At 40.2% G+C, this 21004-nt stretch overlaps 1 protein-coding gene across 1 annotated transcript in view; it reads left to right on the top strand.

Moving 5' to 3' along the window:
• Window positions 1-21004, top strand: part of ELAVL4 (ELAV like RNA binding protein 4) — a 142995-nt gene that overhangs the window by 9089 nt on the left and 112902 nt on the right. The gene's annotated exons all lie outside the window — the stretch shown is intronic.

Below are 21004 nucleotides of genomic sequence, written 5' to 3'. Positions count from 1 at the left end.
TAAGTGTTCTTGTTCTTGTGTTCATTATCCTAGTTTATGGCATCATCATTTACCCAGTGAACCTGAGCAGAAAAATGCTAAGGAGTTACTGTAGATGCATCCTTCTACTTTACTATCTACATTTAGTTACAGTCTCTGAGGCCAGATAGTCAATTTGATTTTTTTAATTAGTTGAGTGCTTAGTATGTACCTTATTCAGAGAGAATGATATAGATAAAAATTACTGCACTTGTGGAACTTACATTTTCTTAGGCATCATATATTTCTGATTTAAAGATAAGATTTCTGAAATGGAAACCCATTTTTACAATCAATGTTTGAAAAGAAAACAACTAAACTAAAACTTAGTGAGTTGTGGTGTGGTTATCATGACCTGTACATGGACGAACTTAGTGAAGCTCACAGTAGGTATCTGTTCAATCATCACCTCAGTTGCATTATTTGCATTTGGGAGTCCCATATGCAATTGAATTATAACTTAAATTTGTATCCCTGATTGTCATGTAAGTTAAAAAATAGCCAAAAAGCACATAAAAAATGTTTAACATTATTAGTCATTAGTGAAATGCAGATCAAAACCATGATGAGATATCACTTCACATCCACTAGCATGGCCATAATAAAAATAAAAATTAATAATAATAATAATGTGTTGGTGAAGAGGTGGAGAAATTAGAACCCTCATATATTGCCAGTGGGATTATAAAGTGATGCAACAACTGTGGAAAAGTTGGTCGGTTCATCAAAATGTTAAATATAGAATTACCATATGACCTCCACAGTTCCACTCCTACATGGGTACCCATAAGAATTGAAAACAGTTATTCAGGTACATGTACACACATGTTTATAGTGCACTCTTCATGATAGCCATCAGGTGGAAACAGTCAAATGTCCATCAACGGATGACTGGATAAACATTATGGTATATACATATAATGAAATATTCTTCAGCTATGAGAAGGAATGAAGTTCTGGTACAGGCTACCACATGGATGAACCTCCAAAATACACTGAAAGAAGTGAAAGAAGCCAGATAAAAAAGGTGACACATGATTGTGCTTATATGAAATATCCAGAATAGAAAAGTCCAAAGAATTTGAAGGGAGATTGGTGGTTGCCAGGGACTAGTTATGGGAGTGGGAATGGAGAGAAACTGCTAAATGAGCAAAGGGGTTTTACTCTGGAGTGATTGAAATGTTTTAGAACTAGATAGAACTAGAGAGAACAACATTGTGAATGTACTAAATGCCACTGATTGTTCACTTTAAAATGGTTAATTTCATAATATGTAAATTTCGCCTTGATAAATTATTTTTAAAAATATTATACTATGATGCAAAATTCAAATAAAGGTTATTTTGTGCCCTCAAGTTTGTCTATCATATACTACCAGTGCAGTTAAAAACAGAATAGATGGTCAAATCTCTTTATATAGATCTTAAGTCAGATGCTTAACCGACTGAGCCACCCAGGTGCCCCAAGCATTTTCCTCTTTTTATGTCTACCTGCTTTTGTAGGGATCCCATGATATTGTGACATGGGCTCCTAGTGGCAGAGTTATTTCATTATCACACACCTTTTCTTGCACTGTTAAATGTGGCTTTCAGTTAGAACCTCCCACTGTACCTGGAACCACTGATCGCATCGAGGTTTTAGGCCTACTGTACCAGCCTGTTTCCTCCTTTATGGTGGTTTTTTCCCCCACAGGATTTGTTTTTCTTCTGTTCAACCTGGAAGGTTTAAACCAAGGATGCATAGGGTGCATAAAGGAGATGAGAGATCCAGTGGAAGGAACGGCTCTATGTAAAGCCCCAGAGACCAGGAACAGCATGGGTGTGTGATAGAGCTAGGTATGCTGAGAAAATGCAAGCATCACAATGTAGCCAGTGCATTGTAGCATGGAAGGGCTTAGATGGCAAGAGGTAATCCTGGGAAGCTAAATTGTGTCAGAACAAGAAGGGCCTCTCCTGGATTCTGAGAACAGAAAAAAATAATCTGGAAATGAAACAGGTTGAGTTTTCTCAAATGCAGGTGTTTTATTGGTAGCTAATTTTTCCCTGACTCTCAAAAGCTGAAACACAAGCTGCTGACATTTTGTATGCATTATGCATGCCTTGCATTTCTTCTTGGTCCTTCTCTCCATCTTTTTTTTTTTTTTTTTTTTTTTTTTTTCAACTTTTTTTTTTTTAATTTATTTTTGGGACAGAGAGAGACAGAGCATGAACGGGGGAGGGGCAGAGAGAGAGGGAGACGCAGAATCGGAAACAGGCTCCAGGCTCCGAGCCATCAGCCCAGAGCCTGACGCGGGGCTCGAACTCACGGACCGCGAGATCGTGACCTGGCTGAAGTCGGACGCTTAACCGACTGCGCCACCCAGGCGCCCCTTTCCATCTTTTTTACTACCTAATGGGACTGGTCTAGACAATGTCTAGACTTATTGTCTGTTTTCTGAATCTGTTGATTGTCATGAGCTGGTAGTTGCTTCAAGCTTCCAGAATCCAGTTATTAACCCTTCCAAGTTTTGGATATGCTAGGACTCTCAGATGAGTATTTTTTTTAAGATTCTATTTTATCTTTAAGTAATCTCTACACCCAATGTGGAGCTTGAACTTACAACCCTAAGATAAAGAATCGCATGCTCTACTGACTAAGCCAGCCAGGCACCTCTCAGATGAGTCTTTTTTGCCCCCCTGCAAGGAATTACTCTTGTCCAAACCAACCAGATTTGAATAGTCACCATGTGGATATCTTGAAGAAGCAATCACCATGACAACCCTACGACAAAATCATATTCCTACAGCAATGGAAGACTGTGCTCCCACAGGAAACTCCCATCCTGTGCATCCGTCATGGTCCCTCCCATGTGAAGCCTTGCCAGTCCATGTTTCTCTCACTTTCCTTTGAACTCTGGAATCTGACTGCTTATTCCATTCATTTGACAGTTACTAATACTTCTTAAATTTCAGTCTTTTTGTGTACTTCAGTCTTGAATCCCCAACTGATTGTGAGTTCCTTGAAGGCAGAGAACATGGAGTTAAATGCTTTGAATCCTCCTCAGGAGCCATTTTTATGGCTGGTGCAGATAGGAAGTATTTGGTATATATTTGCTAAATGAAACAATTGGGCCACAGGGGAATGAACTGCAGGAAAGATTGAACTGCTTGGAGAACCCAGAGGTGGTTCAGAAGAGCAGCCAGGCAGCATGAGCCTGCGCTCTGGAGTTATCAGACTTGGAGTTACAGCCCTATGAGGCTGCTCACAGGCTGTGTGACTTAGGGAGGTGGATTAGTTTATCTGAGCTCCTCCCCCCCTTCGTTTTTTTTCCTCTTCTTTTTAAAACAAAGTTGATGATAGAAACTTCACAGGTTTGTTTAAGGATTAAATGAGATAATATATCAGCAAATTAAATCACTGCTGTTAAGGTTATTCTTCATAGAAATAGCTCTTTGTGTTGGAAAAATCAGAAGGACAGGGAAAGGTTAGGACAGATTATTTGTTGTAGAAAAGACTGGAAGAAAGTTACTTATTTATCTTGGATTAAGTAGAAGATCCTTTTTTGGGGCTTGAGTGCTGCTCTAGAGTTGTACTGTCTGATTTGAATTTTGGCCCCATTTTCTGCTAGCTATACAACATTGGGGAAGTCAACTTAAACTCTCTGGACCACAATTTTGTCATCTGTAAAATGGGGATAGTAATATTTACTGCATAAAGTTACTGTGAGAAAGAAATGAAACAACCCCTGTAAGATGCTTATTAGCATAGTGCTAGGCACATAGTAAGGCTCCTGATAGGTTGTTTTATTTATTGTTACTTGTATCAGTTGCCTATTACTATATAATTAACCACTCTAAAATTTAGTGGTTTAAAACAGTGAGTGTTTATAATTGCACATGGGTATACAGATCAGCTGGACAGTTCTTTTGATGTCAGTTGTGCTCATTCATACATTTGCAGTCAGGTCTAGGGCAGGAAGGTAGCTCTGTGATCTTGGCTGGGCTCTCTCACATGTGTAGGGTCAGTGGGCTACAGGCTGTTCCAGGATGGTCTTCCCAGGGATCACTGGGATGTTTTCCATAGTCTTTCTTTCTCTGGAAGGACAGTCAGGGCTTGTTCACATGACAGGTAGGCATGAATCCAATAAAGAATGAAAGTAAGCAAGAACTGACATACTGGGATTTCTACTGCATCCTGTTGGCCAAAGCACATCACAAGACCAGCCCAGATACAGGCATGGGGAAAAAAGATTACATCTCTTGATAGTAAGATCTACAAAGTCACATTGCAAAGGGCATGGATACAAGGAGGGGTGAAGATGTGGCTAGTTTCACAGTATGTCTTTATGTAGAGACATTGATACTCCAGCCTAAATCTTCTTGAATTTTGTTCTTCTTAGTGCTTGTTAACCAGCGTTTCATAGTTGTCACATGACTGCCTCAAACTCATCTTGTCCAGATGTGTAACCAGATGTGTTATCATTTTAAAATCTAATTAGGCTGATACTTCCCAGAGTGAAAATACTATGAAAATACAAATACATACAGTAATATTTTGGCCTTTCTGTGACTTTTATGTATGACTTTTAACTCCTTAAAGTTTTAGAGACACTGCAAATGGCTTTCTGTAATTAACATTCTTAGGAAAAATATCTCCTGGATAAAGGCATTTCCTATTTGGCCTTAATCTTGGGTTGGAAGGTAGGGTCCTGGATGTACACTGGGTAGTTTTTATTTAGGGTTTTAGTGGTGCTACTAAATATAGCATGTCCCATTTTTCCTTTTCCCTCAAACTGTCTCATTGATGTAACATAAAACCAAATAGAACAGTGTCGAACAGCTTGAAAGAGTGAATATCATGTGTTGAAAAGGAATATCACAGTATCACCTGATAAAAATAGCTATACCCACAGCAAGCAGAGATTGGTGCACTCTGGAAGAGTGCATGCTTTTTAAAGGTTTGATTCACTTTTTACCCCCAAGAAATTGATAGGTGTTTGCAAAAGCTGTACCAGGTAAGGGTTTGCTGGATGGGGAAAAAATAACCTTTAAACTTGGTGGTCAAGTATAGTTCTTAAAAATAAGCAGAAGAAATGTGGTTAAAAGGTCCTTAACTTTTCCATGTTACCACTCAAATTATGTTCATATTTCTGAGGATTGAGGCAGAGGTTTGACAAAGTCAAGATTAAGAAGTCTGAAGAGAAGGGGATCATATTATTTATTTATTCTACAGGTCTTAAGCAAGAGACCACATTATTTATTCAATAGCATTAATCAAGGAAACACTTTATCATGGGTATTAGAGGATACAGAGGTGAAACAGACAAACCCTCAAGGAATTTACTACCATGTAGGGAAGACATATTTATGCATATGAGTACACATATAATATTACCATGCCAAAAGGGACAGATATTGTCAGAAAGGTATCAAGTGATATAGAATTTGTATGTTCTGTGAGTACTAACTGCATCCAGGCACTGTGGTAGGTGCTGGGGACACAGCTTACATTCTAGCAGGACAGGCATATAAATAACAAGCTAATAAACTATTAAATAAAATAATACAGGTTAGGGGGGAGAGACCTAGGGGTGTTGTTTTAGGTGGTCAGGATTATGGAGAGATGAGGGTGGGAAATGGAGGTCTTCCCCCCACCCCCTTTTTTTTAAAGTAGGCTCCATGCCCAGTGCAGAGCCCAATGTGGGGCTTGAGCTTATGACCTAGTGATCAAGACCTGAGCTGAGCTCAAGAGTTGGATGCCTAACTGGCTGAGCCACCCAGGTGACCCTGAAGGTGTTTCTGAGATAAAAAAAGTAGACATGACTAGACATAGAATAAGAAATGTATTTGGGGAAGAGCATTCTAGTTGGACTGGTTTTGGGGTGGAGGAGATGGGGTAATCAGGTTCAGGGGAGTTGGTGAACCTCCATCTTTTATTTTGAAAAGGCTTTTAAGGGGGAGCAGTTAAGACTAACCTGGAACCAATGGCTGGAGGTTTTAGGGGTTAAAGTCTATGCTGTCTAGTAGTAGGTAGTAGAAGGAGTTCTGGCACCATGTTAGAACAGCATGGTTAACTGCCTGTGAACTCTGCAGGGGCACAAGAATGGTGTCTTTTTCATCAAAATATACCTGTTGCCTATCCCAGAATCTAATGCGTAGTAGGTGATCAAGAGTTGAGTTTTGAATTCCGTTTCTGAACATCACACACATGGTTGTATGAAACCCATGGATCTTCTTGCAAGTATTCAGTTGAGATGGCTATGGATTTACATGGAAGTCTACAGATAAGTTTTCCCAAAAAGGATGGCCTATTCTGTTTTGGCTCCCCTGGATGAAATGAATTAAAAGTAATCCCTTTTTCATTTCACAGACATTTTCCCTTCTAGGATCAGAGATTGGTTTTGCTGTCCATAGAGCTGTACCTGATTTAAACAGTGTATAATAATTTAATTTCTATTTACTTTGCTTATTCACAAACATTTATGTATTTCAGAAGGAATAATTTACCCAGGATTTCACAGACAATAATCACCGAGGCCTTGTGGCTCTAAGTCCATGCTCTTTCTACTACATCCTACAGTCTCATATGAAACAGATTTCATTTCATGCAAGTTCTGTTTATGTACCTCTGTGTCATATTTCAATTTCTTTAACAGCAGCATCATTTTACCAGCTAAGAAGACTGCCTGCTCTGGATGGCAACCTAATCACTGTGCTAAGGAAGATACCTCACTCTCTGTCCCCTGTTTAATGAAACCCTCTTGGATCTCTCTGGCCCCCATTATTCTCTCTTGTCTCTGGTTTCTGTAACATTTATACCCTGCCCTCACACCTTCTCATGCTTAGCTTGTTTTCCTACTGTTTCTTCTGGTTGAACCTTATCTCCCTAGATGGGTTGTCTGTTCTAACCCCAGAGCTCAATGTTTATTTATTTTTGGGAGAGAGAGAGCACAAAGGAGCAGGGGAGGGGCAGAGAGAGAGGAGGACAGAGGATCCCAATAGGCTCCGCGCTGACAGCAGAGAGCCTGATGTGGGGCTCAAACTCACGAACTGTGGAGTTCATGACCTGAGCCGAAGTCAGACACTTAACTGACTGAGCCACCCAGCATCCTCCAAAGAGCTATTTTTTAAAAGCAGAAACTCCATTTATGTTTTGTGTGACACTACACATGGATGCTTATGAACTACTTATTTGATTCAGAACCATCCATTAGTGAAAGGAAAGTTGTAGTGAATTTCTCCAGGGCATAAGTCATATTGTCCACTTCATTTATATTCCTAGCCACAAGTATTGAGCCCAGAGTAGGTGCTCAATAAATATGTTTTAGATATGTCAGCTTGGTTCCCCTGTACCCTTGTTCCTGGCATCTCTGTTTAGTAGTATTCTTCTTAGTGATGTTTTTCACCATCCTTCAGGAAGGGTCTGGGGTTTATTTATCTGTGCAATAATGGTAATAAGAATAACAGCTTGGTTTTTAGTTATTCCTATGTGCTGGGCATTACACTAAGTACTTTACATGAATTACATTATTAAACCATTACAACCACCCCCTCAACCCAGGTAGTCTTCAGAGCCCAACCTCCTAACCTTGGTACTATATTTCCTTTGTAGCCCCTCTCTACACTCAGTAACTCACAGGGGATCAGTCATCAGGAATTTCTGGAGAAGGCCGATTGAAGGCATTGCCTAACCAGTTTAAACATTTCTAAGTCCTTTTTATTTTAGTGTCAGGGCTGTTATTAATATTTTCTATGAAATTCTGTAGTTTCTTTTTCCTCTTAGCTGAATTTGGTATAAGTACAGAATTATTACAGGGAATAGCTAGCCTAAGCTGGAATTGATGTATCTGCCGCCCCTGGCTTTGCCAAGCAACAAGATTCCTTGTTTTCTGAAGCTATCTTGGCATTGTTAATGTGGTTGGACATAGAAGTATATCTGTGATATAAATAATGGTCACTAGGATGGAGAGGATAGCAGTTTGGGAATGGTATTTCTAGTTCTGGGGAGTGCAAAAGAACTGCATTGGTCAGAGAGGATTGAACACTGCATTTATTTTCCTGAGTCTTCATTGAGATTTCTACTCATTTAGCACTATTGAAGACTGGTTCCTGGTGGAGGGTGGTGTGGGAGGATTGTGGGCTCTTCTGTGGGCTCTTCTTCCCTATCATTTTCATTTTCCTCTTAACTAACCCGTGTTTTCATTTGATAGCAAGAATATAGAATATGAAACTTCCACAGCTGAATGGTGAGATTTCATAGGGGCAGAGAAGGTTGTATAATCATTTTAGAACTCAGTGTTTTCCTCTGTAAATACCATGTACTCCAAAGAATTGTTGGTAGAATAAATGAAATCCAAATTCCTAACCTTGGCCTGCAACATCCAGTATTGTATGATTTCAGCCTGCCTCTCACAACCTTCTCAGATCACCACTCCAGCCTAACTGACCCTCTTGTCTTGTTCCAGGATGCCCAACTGGCTCCTGCCTCAGTGCCTTCCTGCTCTACCCACACCTCTAGACCCTCAAGCAGCTGGCTGGTTACCTCCTTCGCTTGACCCAGGCCTCTGCTCAAATTACCTCTCCTCAGAGAGCCTTCCTATTCGTAGTCCAGAAGAACTTTCCTTCCTTCCCTGTTTTGTCTATCTCCCTTATCCAGCATTATTTCCCCTATACTGCTCACTGCTATCTTAACCTATTTTATTTTTTATTACTTGTTTGTTCTCCCTTCACTTGAATGGAAGCTCCATGAGGGCAGGGTATTTGTCTGTCTTGTTTCCTTACCTCAGCCCCTCCAGTGGTGCCTGGCACATGGTAAGTATTCAAAAAGTATTTCCTGTCAGGGATAAATATGCCTGATACTATCCATTCCTCGTGGCATGGATAGACTTCTTAATTTCAACTTTGTAGCAACTTTTTTACTGGGTAATGCATTTTCTATTTTTGCTAAGGTAACCAATAAAAGTTTATTGAACAATTTGATTAAAGAGAGTCAAGGTCAAGTTGAGTTCCACTATGGATACAGCTTCCTAAGGATTAGGTGACTAGGAATTGTTAGGTTCAGGGTTATCACTGGCAGATGATTTTTAGAGAGGCAGCTGAGGTAGGTTGGAAAGAACTGGATCCGGGTATATGAAGAGAACACCAAAGAGTTTTGTCTGAACATGATGGGGCTGGAACCAAACTGGACAGGCAAAGATTTCTAAAGGCCTTATATTTACTGATGGTGTGACTTTGTTCAAGTCCTTTGACCTCCTCTGCAGTTCAGATTCCTTGTCTGTAAAATGAGTCTCATAACTGGAGATGGGAGAAGGGAGATGAGGGAGGGACTGCTTACCCCAAAAGGGTTGTTGTAAAACTGTTGAGGGAATGTATGTGGTAATCGTTTATATCAAGTGGCACTCACATAAATTGACATAAATGCATGTAAAGTGCTTGGCACCCAGTAAGTACTCAACAAATGGCACCTATTATTTGTATTAAAATTATTAAAACACTTGGAAATTATTTGAAACACTTGTAATGATTTGGATGTCTTAATGATTAGCTTTTTTTGAATTTCAACAAACTTTAAACAAACTGTTGGATTGTCTCCTACTCCCGGTTTGCATTTAGTGAGCATGAGAGGGCCCTTGAGCATAGCAAGAATGTGGACTTTGGAATCAGACAGAAATTAGTGCAAATCCTGAAATGAATGAATAAATGAATAGGCAAATGGACTAGTGTCCAAGCCTAATCTTACTTAGCCCAGGCAAATTTCAATTTCCTTTCCCCCTCAAATTGCTGTCCATCGTGTGAAGGGAGCACTGTGGGCAAAGTACCAGAATAAAGAGAAATAAACTGTAGCCTAGATAATTCACAGATGCCTTTTGTACCACTGCATGAATGTGAACCACCCTATATTTCTTCCCTCACAGACACTGGGGCATGCTTGTCCACACAGCCCTACTGGTTCTTCCTACTGTTTTATGAGACAGATGCCAAGACTCACTGAGTATCAGCCACTCACTGTCACCATCACTGGTGGATGACAAGAGTCCTGGAAAAAAAGTCATCTTTTCCTTTAACTTACCAAGGCAGGGTACATAGATCCTCCTCTTCCTAGTAATAGGATTCCAACTTAACTTTGAAGGTCCCTCAAATCTGTGGTCTTTGCAACTTCCGGGAATAACATGAGTAATAATCTTGACACAAAGATTGATTACTTACTAATGTCAGACATTGTACTCAATCCTTTATCTGATTCCTTCCACAACTTTAGAAGGTATGGGTACTATTGTCTCATTTTTTTCAGGTGGGGAAACTGAAATTTCAAGATAGGAAATAACGTTTCCAAAGTCCCCCAGCTACAAAGAGGAGGAGTTGGGAGTTCAATCAAAGTTATCTGACTCTGGTGCCTGTGTTGGGTTGTCATTCACTAAAGTGGTCTGTCATCTCTGCCAGACTATGAAGTCTTTGGGAGGAGAGATAGATCTTACTCACCTTAATCCCCATTCATCCCCAATGCCCAGCTCAGTCAATGGTTATTAAGATGAAAATTTAAAATTCCCTCTGTGTGGATGGTGCCCTAGTCTACATACAGCTCAAGCTTCAAGATAGAAAGTGGCTACATCTGTGCATCCTGATGTAGAAATGTTGGCGTTTGGAGCCGAGGGCGAAGAAAGAATTCTTGAGACATCTTTGGTGCAAGAAGGTGGTTTTATTAAAGCACAGGGAAGGACCTGAGGGCAGAAAGAACATCACTCTGCCTATTTTAAGGACATGTCAGTGGGCTGTAAGTTGTAAGGAAATTTACTTTTTTCTTTTGCCTTTGTTTCCCATATCACATTCTACTCAGCTCTTTGCTCAGGCAATCTCCTCAAACCTCATAGCACCTGGGGAAAGGGTGGGGTTATTACTCCATCTTTACACGGGAAGAAGTATTCTCCCAATACTTTTTTGTAGGCACTGAAGTTGGGATATAAACTCAGCGTCCTTAATTTCATATTTAGTCATTCCCCTTCCTCTGTATCTTTAAACTTTTAAGAGACTTAGAAATTTTCTGGGTGGGGGCAAGGACATTTGACACAGTCTCTTATATTGTTTTTTAAAAAAGCCTACCTTAATTGTGTGGTAAAAGCTATTTTAATCTCTAATACAGGCACAAATGCTCTATTGATTTTTTTTAAAGCAAAGTCACAAAAACCCATGTCCCTCTTTTTGTGAAAAATCATTATTACTAGGTGTTGTGGTCTGCAAGATGCTAAATAAGGATTCTAGCTAAAATGCTTTTGCAAAACTATTTCAATGCAAAATCAATAATATACCTGAAAAATTTATGAAAAGATGAATTAAGGATAAAACAACTCCTTACCTTTTAGTGAGTACATACACATGTATGAAACATTAACATGCAATGTTAACTTTTGGTTGTCTTCTGGGGTTTGAGATCTAGTGGCTTTGTAGATGAGGAACATACCAAGAGTCTTGCCTGAAATACAATGGTAGCCATAACTATACTGGGCAGGCCACAAGTACCAAAGGCCTTAAGCACTTAGAAAAGCAGAAATCTAACATGGGGCCAGACTCTGGACTTCCATGTAAGACTCCTGGGCCTCCCATTGGCTTCTGGACATTTTCAGTGGACCATGTGAACAAGACTATGAGTTGGTTTTTGGCTAGTCATGGCTTTAAGGCATGCTATACAGTGTAGAGCCAGGAGGACTAGGAATAGAGAGAGATGGAGTGGACTTGAAAATTATTTAGGGGTACAATGCCTGGCTCATAACAGTTGTTTGATGTTCCCTAAATGAATGAAAGTACCATCAGCAGGACCCAGAGAGTTCCAGTGATGAAGGATAAGGAAATAAGCTATAAACTGTGCAAAGGAATTCAACCTCTAGCTTCATCTGTAAGAGGGGAAAGGTGAGAATACTTCCTATATTGGTTACTTAGTCAAGAGTTTTCCAGAGGATGTATGTACATATAGAGAGATTTATTGGAAGGAGTTGACTCATGTGGTTATGAAGGCTCACAAGTCCCAAGAGCTGCAGTCAGCAAGCCAGAGACCCAGGAGAGTCAACAGTATCATTCCATTCCGGGTCCAGAGGCCTGAGAGCCAGGAGAACTGATGGTGCAGTTCCAGTCTGAATGCTTGCAAACTCAAGACCCAGACAGAGCTGATGTTTCCATTAGAGTTGGGTGGCAGCAAAGAACTGATGCCCCAGCTCAGTGCAGTCAAGCAGGAGAAGTTGCCCTTTACTCATAGGAGGGCCAATCTTTTTGTTCTATTCTGGCCTTCAACTGATTAAATGAACCCACCCTCAGTGGGGAGAGCAATCTGCTTTACTCAGTACATTCATTCAAATGCTAATCTCATCCACAACACCTTCACAAACCCCCAGAATAATATTTGACCAAATAGCTGGGCACCCTGTGGCCCAGTCAAGTTGGCATATAAATTAACCATCCCAATTCCCATGCTTGTTGTAGAAATGTTATGAGAGTTAAAAAAAATACTGTACAAACATGAGAGTGTCACCATTTATTCAAGGGAAAAGGTATTTATTTATTCCTTAATGATAATACCATGCATTTACCTGGTGCTTCCCACATGCCAGTTAGTGCCCTGTTTTACTTGCCTTATCTCATCTAATTCTCACAATGACCTTCTCTCTCTCCTTTTACCCTCAGAGGGGTCCATGTCTATAATTGTTACTGCATACAAACTGTCTGTGACATGGTTCAGAGGACCTCAGGCTCTGGAGCCAGCCTGCCATGGTTTCAATGCCAGCTGTTTCACTGGCTGCACAACCTTAGGGGCAAGTTATTAACTTCTCTATGCCTCAATTTCCTCTTCTATGAAATGAGATAATTGTAAAGTGCTTAGAACAGAGCTTGGCATCTAATATGTAAATATATGCTATGTACGTATATATGTACAGGTAGCATGTATGTGTGTATGTATGTATGTTGCAGTGGTGGGGGTGACAGTGATCACACACAGACAAACTTACTTGCCTTCATTGGCCAGTCAGGTAACATCAGTGTGTAGGAAGCAGCGGAGAATAAGTTAGTAAGGAGTGGTAGGGTGAGTGGAGAACTAGAAAGTGTCCTCTTCACTTAAAGGCATTAAAATTGGGGAATTTACAAATCATGCAAGGAGTTGACCCCCCACACCCCAATGTGCCATATGCCAAGCTGCTGTAATGTGTGTTTTACAAAGAGTTCCCTTAGTGATCCTGCTAGCAGGATGGTCCATTTTATAGATGTCAAAAGCAAAGTTCACTCCCCAGGTAGTAAGTACCAGAGGAAATAGGGACTGAACAAAAGGCGCTCCCTATGCAGATCCCACACCTTGATCACTGTCTCTATGCCATTCTCATGCCTAACACAGGAGCCTCTGTTGGTGGCCTTGGGGGTTATGGCTATGTTTGTTTGTGTTACTCCTTTGTGAGCTTAGAAGGGTTGGGGCCTTATTCATTTTTCTATTTCCTGCCTCCCTACCACACTGGTGTCCATTGAGTAACATCTGATGGGTCTATGTTCTGGTCATTGGTCATCTCTAATCAGGTGGTGAACTTGGGCAATTAGTTTACTGTCTAAGATGTCCAGTTTCTCCATCTTCTAAATTGGGATAATAACTCCCACAGGTTGTATTCCTTGGGAAGCAGACTTTAGAGATGTGGACTAGCCTGCAGGAGATTTATTAGGGGGTACTTTGGGGATCATCACCATTGAAGGAAAGAGAAAGGGAGGGAAAGGGAGTAGAGGAGAGCAGAGGGAAGTTGGGGGGAAGGGAAGAAGTAGGATCAGAGGGACCAGTGGGGCTGGGCTACAGTCTCAATGAAGGCCTCAACCAACCCCATGAAGGAATGGAAAGCTGAGGTAGCCCTTCCAAGTGTACTTAGTCAGAGCAAGGGTTCCAGGTCTTCATACCCTATGTCAGCCAGTCACTAGATGTGGGGTGCCCCAAGAAAGGGGCATGACTTTGGGAGAGACAGCTCTCTCCGGTCAGCTGAGCACTATCTAAGGGACTAAGTTCTTCAGTCGTGAAGGAGGATCTGGGCAGCTCACCCCAGCCTCTACTGGAGAAATCTGATACATGTAAAAGCATGCTGTGAAATGCTAGACAAATATAGCATTTTTGTTGTTAACACTAATAGTAATATATTCGGGGATCAGGAAAAAAATTTAAACCGAGTTGAGTCTATTTTTTTGAATAGGTTCTCAGTAAGAACCATGAAGTTGGTATATACCCTTGTTTTTATTCCTCTCACTTCCCCAAAGACACCCTTTCTCCTCTCTCTTTTGTTATTAATCTCATCTTAAAAGTGCTTATGCCATCCTATTTTAAAACCTCTAGGATTGGTTTGATTTGATTTCCTTTCCACTAAAATGACTGTTCTGAACTCTGACCTTAATCCGGGATGGTTAGAGCAGCTGGAAGCACTTTCTTGACTATCTATCTATCTTCACACTTTATATTCCATATAGGCTCAGAAAAATTCTAAGTCCTAGTGCAGTTTTTAAACATTGCTAACATTAACTATTCCTGTTATCAGTGAGGTTAATTAAACATAATTGAATGCCAGCCCTAGCATTCCCAACTCTGTACTGACCCTGGCGTCAGTTCTGTCATAGTTCTGTCAGTTTGTAGGGCTCAGACATGAGAACAACACAGCAAAAGCCATCAACATGAAAGATGAATGTTCCAGAGATCAAGAATATTGAGCAACTCTGAGTCAATTCCAGGGACCAGCTGCTTATAGAAAGAACTATGTATGTGAGTTCAAAGGTGTAATACATTGTTCATTTCACATACACGCGCACACACACACTCACACGCACACAAACACAGCACTGATGTATTCAGGCAGTTACACTGTGAATTCCATCATATGATTTCTGTCAAACATACGTGTGTATATATTTCTAACTCACACATTTCATCATGTCACTTTTCTGCTGAAATGCAACATCTTCACCATAAAATCTAAAGTTTTAGCAAAGCTCTTTTAGTCCCTGAATATGTCAGAATCTTGTATGCTGCTGTGTCTTTGTGCATGCCCTTCCCTTCTCCCCAGAAAGCCTTCTCATTGCCTATGCATCCTTCAGGTCTCAGTTCAAATGTCGCCCCTACCAGGCAGCCTTCCCTGGCTTCCCCACAATGTCACATTGACACTTGGTGCTCTGTACTGGTTTTCCTCTCACTGAGCCACTGGATGGGAGGGAAATAAATTCATGAACCTGTTGAAGAGGTGATAGGGTCACGGTGGAGAGAGAATGGGAGAAGAAATATGCAAAAACCCTTTTACTTAAAACTTAAGTCCTGTAGAGGGGCACCTGGATGGCTCAGCCAGTTGAGCGTCTGACTCTTGCATAATCTCATGGTTCTTGAGTGCAAGCCCCAGGTTGGGCTCAGTGCAATGCAGAGCCTGCTTGGAATTCTCTGTCTCCCCCCTCTCTGCCTTTCCCTGCCCCTTCTCCAACCCCCTGCTCACACTTTTGCACGCTATCTCTCTCTCTCTCAAAATAAATAAAACATTAAAAAAACTTATGTCCTGTAGAGTCAATATTCAGTTATATCTCTAAAAGTGTAACTTAATGTATCTGATCCTTGATTTTGGTTTTGGTTTTAAGAAGAACCAAGAACCACCTTCTGACCCAAAGATTAGGAGAGCTTCTAAGGAGAGGCTTTCTGACAGAAGTAAAACTTTCCCCTGACTGCCCTCTTGTGGTAAACTTTCCCCTGACTGCCCTCTTGTGGAGGTGCTGAAAGAGCCCAGAGATGATGGATAAAAACATTAACTTTGTTCCTTAGGTTGAGAGAGTATTATATTCTGCATTGTCCATTGTTCTGTTTAATCAAGCTGCCACTTGTAGATAATTACAGATTTTTAAAGAATTAGAGTATAGCAAGTCATACCCCAAAATGAATTCAGTTTGCCTCTAATGAATCAGATGGTCCATCAAGAACATTAGAATATCCAAAAAGAAGGCTATGAACAGCACATAGAGAAAGGCCACGTGTGGTTAAGAGAGGTCTCTGGCAGATGAAGTGCTAGATGCACATGACTTTTCACTTGCATGCCTTCAGAGACTGAAGAAATCACAATTAAGAACACTTTCAGTTCTGTTTCCCTTAGATTAATGGCTCTTGTCATGCCCAAGAATCACCTGATGAGCTCTGTTAAAATACTGATTTTTGAGCCTCTCATCCAGATTCTGGTTCAGTGGGTCTGGGCTGGAGCCTAGGAATATACATTTTAATAAGCACCCTAGGGTTATTTTAATGAATATGACCCACACACATCTTGCAGTGGGGATGGGTTTTATAGAGTCATTTACACACTTTTCCATTACCAGGCAACTTTCTCTAGCAGTCATGATTTTAGATATTCTGAGCCATTGTCCCTTAATAGCACTCTTTTTAGACCTCATGCCCTGATTTTCAGCTTGCAAGACATGGTCTTCATTTCTGTACATGGGATTGCTAGTTAGAATTAGCATTTGATCTCTATGGAACAAAATTTCTCCTTTTCCTCCTCCCTCTCTTTCTTTGTACCCACCCACCTGCCTGTCTGCCTGCCTACCTACATACCTTTGTACCTACCTACTCATATTTATGAAATAGCCTACATTTTATGCTTTGTGCTTGGTAAACCAACATGAACCACAAAAGGAGCCAACCTTTTGAGACAGGGGTTACCCTAGGATTCTGGCATTCTTGATGCAGAAAGGTGAGATGTGCTGGCCAGGAAGTAACCTCCCCTGAGAATAATACCAACTATCATTTCCTGAGTGCCTACAAGGTACCAGGTATTCTGTAAGTCTTTTTAGGTACATCGTTACTAATCCAGAAAAGTAGCTCACAGGTGAGGAAGCCAGAAACTTAAAGAGATTATATAACTACTCATGTCTTCCAGAGTCTTGGAGGTTGAACTATAACTTGAATCCAGGTGTGTCTGACCCCAAAGCTCCCTGCTCCCTTTCTCTGGATGAACATATATTTCTGGCTACCCACAGGTGGGCACAAGAGCTCATCAGACTTTTCTAGAGCCACCAGTTTTGTTCTCATTAAACATAGAATTTTAGGTGAAAAGTCCATTTTCAAGAAAGTTAGCAAATCAAAAATTTTTAGATCAGCTGGATTGAAGCAAAAAGAATGTTTTCTGTGATTTTTTTTAAAGGTTTCTGAAGGTTGTTTTAGGACCAAACTGGGCATCCGTCCATGTATCTTAATTTTGTATTTTGTAGAGAACCTGCAGCATTGTTGATACTCCTAAAAGGTCAATAACAACTTGTTTGATATTTCGAGTTAATTGTGAGTCTCTGCATGTTTGCATAGCTGAACCTTTATTGCTAAAGGTCCCTTATAAATGTTGCATTGCCCTCAATGTTGGGGGCTGCCTTAAATGCCTTGTATGCCAGTGAAAATGCATTTGTTGCAGTGGAAAGGCATTTGATTTAACACAGTGTAGTTCATACACAGTGATAGTTTAGCTATCAGAACCTTTTAAAAAATAAAGTTTGTATTTTTCTGATTATGAAACATGCTTGAATGTTAAAAATTAGGAAAGTCTAAAACAGTGTAAAGAAGATAAATCACCCATAATCTTCTTATCCAAGAGCAGTGGCAGTAATAATAAAAAATGCTCTTTAAGTAAGGTATGCTTACTATGTGTCAGCTCACTGTTGTGAGGAGACCTAATTCTAATTTTATAGATTTGGTAACTAAGGCTTAGAAAGGTTAAATATCTATGCTCCTAAGTGGTAAGTTAGTGAAGCCTGGATATAACATGAATTTTTCTAGTTCCAAAGCCAGTACGCTTTTTGTGCCTCTCCCACATAACCACTGTTAACATTCTAGTATGTTTCTTCCAAGTCTTTTTTTATGCATATTTTTTCATGGCTGAGATCATACTGTGAACATAATTTGCGACCCTCCCGTTTTCACTTAACATAATGGCATAAGCATTTTCCTTATAGGATCTGGCTCTGCCTTTGCATCTGACTCCATCTCATACCACCTTCCACCTTGCATGTCACACTGCAGACACACTGGCCTTCTGTTGGTTCCAGGAACCAGCCAAGAATGCTCTTGCCTTGGGACCTTTGCACTGGCCTGGCTCAACTTCTCTTGTCTTGGTTCTCAAATGATTAGTTTTTTTCTCATCACTCAGGCCCCAGCTTCAATGTGGAGGCTTTCCCTTAATGTCTGTCTCAAGTAGATCCTGTTCTCATTCTTAGCCCCGTGTGGATTTCTTTCGTAGCACTTATTGCATCTTACCATTAGTTTATTTTATTTGCCTTTTTACTGTATCCTCATGTCTCCTTTTTACGTCTAGCCTAGCGTGGGCTTACGCATGATTCTATACTGGACATTTTCATATATAATATGCTTTCTTTATTATTTTGGTAGTTTCATAGTTGTTCACCTATGAGGTCAAACTCTAGGAACATTTTTAAGGCTTTTGCTTCATATTACTGCAAAAATTTCATCCCAGCAGCCCAAAATGTATATAACTACAAGCTCTGTGTGAGGGTGCTTCTTTCACTCTACCTTTGCCAGTGTGATCAGTTTTAAAAGTCTTAGCTAAGTATATATCTGTGAAACCATCACCTCCATAAAGTGGTTTAAAAATAAATAAATGAAGAAAAATAGACCACACACACACACACACACACACACACACACAGCCTTAGCTATTTTAATAGGTGGCTCAAATGATGCCTGCACATTGTAGGTGCCCAGGACATTTTTGTTGAAGGAATAGAGGAATAGAGGAATTTCACTTGATAAGGGGATGATATAAGGTTGCACTGAGCCAGAGTTCCAAGAACACTCAAATCCTTTTCTGGACTCCTTTTCCTGTGAGGTCACACAGAAATGTAAGTGAAGAAAACAAGCAAGAGATGCACAGATGAGCTCTGTCTTCAGTCCTTGTAATCTGGGCCGGACCTTGTGAAAAATTCCTTTTGCTGGGCCTAGACGTGGCCAGAGGCTAAAAATGGGGTTGCCCCTTGTCCCTTTTCCCCATCTGCATTGGATTGGTGAGGAAAGTCTTGTTCAGAGCAAAGGAAGACTATTTGCCCTATCGTTGCTGGTATAGACCTGTCCACATGCCATTTCAATATCATTTCCTTGACAGATGAGATACCATTTTTATTCAAATATACCAGTTCAACAAAGCCTTTAAAAATTGATAATATTTCATGCATGGCATGATTAAAACTATACCCTCTGAGATCGTGATCCAATAAAAAGCTCTTGAACCTGACTGGATTTACTCCTGCAAGCATCTTCCTTAGGTGGTCAGTGAAGGGGGAGATAGATACTGAGATCTCCCCTTATCAGTGTTGTTTTAATGTAAACATTTTTTTTTACAACTAGTTGTGAAGTTAAATATTTTCCATATTTATTAACCAGTTTTAAGTCCTCTTTTAAGTAACTGTTTGTGTGTTTTGTCTGAGTCTATACTGATAACTTTTGTGATTTATGTGAGTGCTTTAAAAAGCAGTAGTCCTTTTTTATACCTGTGGTAAATATTTTTTCAGCTCATCTTCTTTATAGTTTTTATTGTTTTAGACTTATGGACGTTTTAAATTTACATGTAATCAAGCCTATCAATATTTTTCCTTGTTAATTACTTTTAAGCTTAGAAAAGTCTAGGATTTGGATAAAGGGTTATTTTTTCTTATTTTACAGTTTGATAAGCATATCTTGTTTGAAGGTGCTTTTTAATTGTATAAAGGAACACCAAAGCTGTTTGGGTTGTAAATAACTGGTTCTGTAGTACCTTCTCGAAAACTGGCGTGAACTTTTTTCCAATTTGGCTTTGAAAAAATAGATTTCAGAATTAGGTGTAACTATATAAGCTTTAAAGATGTTTCTTTGTTTGCTTCCTTGGAATCATTCAGCTTTTTTTTTTTTTTCATCCTCTCCCTTCTATCTCCTAGAATAGTACGCAGAGGAACTCTTTAGCATACTAATATAATAAGGATGCTTTTTATGGCTTAAGAGATCTTGGGAATCCTTGGGAAATTGTTCAGTGACTCTCTGCAATGGAATTAATGTTTTCAAGCCAGAAGCCTGCATTCTATATAAGATATATTTTCAGAGCTCTTCTTGCAATGAGCTTTCCCAACCCCTCCCTCCTGCTGGCTGTCCTGGGAGTGGTGCATCTCCCCCCATAATTGGATTGTGGCCAGTGTTCCTTTGTTGTGTGCTGCTCAGGGAGGGGAGGTTGTGTATTATATTCCCAAAGGGATGGGGGCTGCTTAAGTGTGAGTGCATTGTCTCTGGGTCTCTGCAGATCCAAGGCCAGTGCTTCATTCTCGGTCCCTCAAGTCACTTCTTGGCCTTGGCTGTTCTTCAGCTAAAGGGAGGCATTCCCAAATGCTACTGATTGTTCTAATCTTTTTTCCAAAGGGAGAATGTTAGTATCAAGGAGGAGGGTGGGTATAAAGGGGCAATCAATTATCTTTTGGGCTTAAAAGTAAACAAAAGGAGAAAACTAAATGGATTAATGATATTTATTTTACCATCCACTATTTTCCTTATGTAGACCCCTTTGGAGCAGGAGATTTTTTTCCTAATCACTATACTGATTTGGATCCTCAAAACAACCACCCAGAAATGGCACTCTGAAACACAGTTTATTTTAAATTAATAATGTTTTCTTATTTATTTAAAAAAAAATTTAATGTTTATTTTTGAGAGACCAAGAGAGACAGAGCATGAGTGGGGGAGGGGCAGAAAAAGAAGGAGACACAGAATCCAAAACAGGCTCCAGGCTCTGAGCTGTCAGCACAGAGCCCGACACGGGTCTCAAACTCATGAACTGTGAGATCATGACCTGAGCTGAAGTCGACGCTTAACTGAGCCACCCAGGTGCCCTAATGTGTTTTATTATTTAAACTAGCTTGGTATAATAAGGAAACAGAAGCACAGAGAGGGCTGGCGACTTAGCCACGGTTGCACAGCTAGTTAGTTACAGGATAAAGATGTTTGATGTTCATGCCTTCCA

The sequence above is a fragment of the Neofelis nebulosa genome, chromosome 2, assembly GCF_028018385.1.
Source record: "Neofelis nebulosa isolate mNeoNeb1 chromosome 2, mNeoNeb1.pri, whole genome shotgun sequence".
NCBI lineage: Eukaryota > Metazoa > Chordata > Mammalia > Carnivora > Felidae > Neofelis > Neofelis nebulosa.
Note: the sequence above shows the minus strand (reverse complement) of the source record. Positions and strands in the feature narration are given on the sequence as shown.